Here is a 215-nt window from a genome sequence, read left to right as displayed (position 1 = left end):
AAACCGCTGGATTCAGAGTCCAGAGTGCTAACCATTACACCATGTTTATTTGAGCTTTGCCATCAGTGCAGTGTTTTTGTTGCATTCCTCAAACAATGTCAGGATGGTCATTGGTGTGTTCATGGCATTTCCCACCTACAGCAGCTGTGCGTGAACGCGGTTCCATGGTGTAATGGTTAGCACTCTGGACTCTGAATCCAGCGATCCGAGTTCAA

This window comes from Morone saxatilis, unplaced genomic scaffold, assembly GCF_004916995.1.
Source record: "Morone saxatilis isolate NCDOM2014 unplaced genomic scaffold, NCSU_SB_2.0 Contig23, whole genome shotgun sequence".
In the NCBI taxonomy this organism is placed as follows: Eukaryota; Metazoa; Chordata; class Actinopteri; family Moronidae; genus Morone; species Morone saxatilis.
This window is presented reverse-complemented; position numbering follows the sequence as displayed.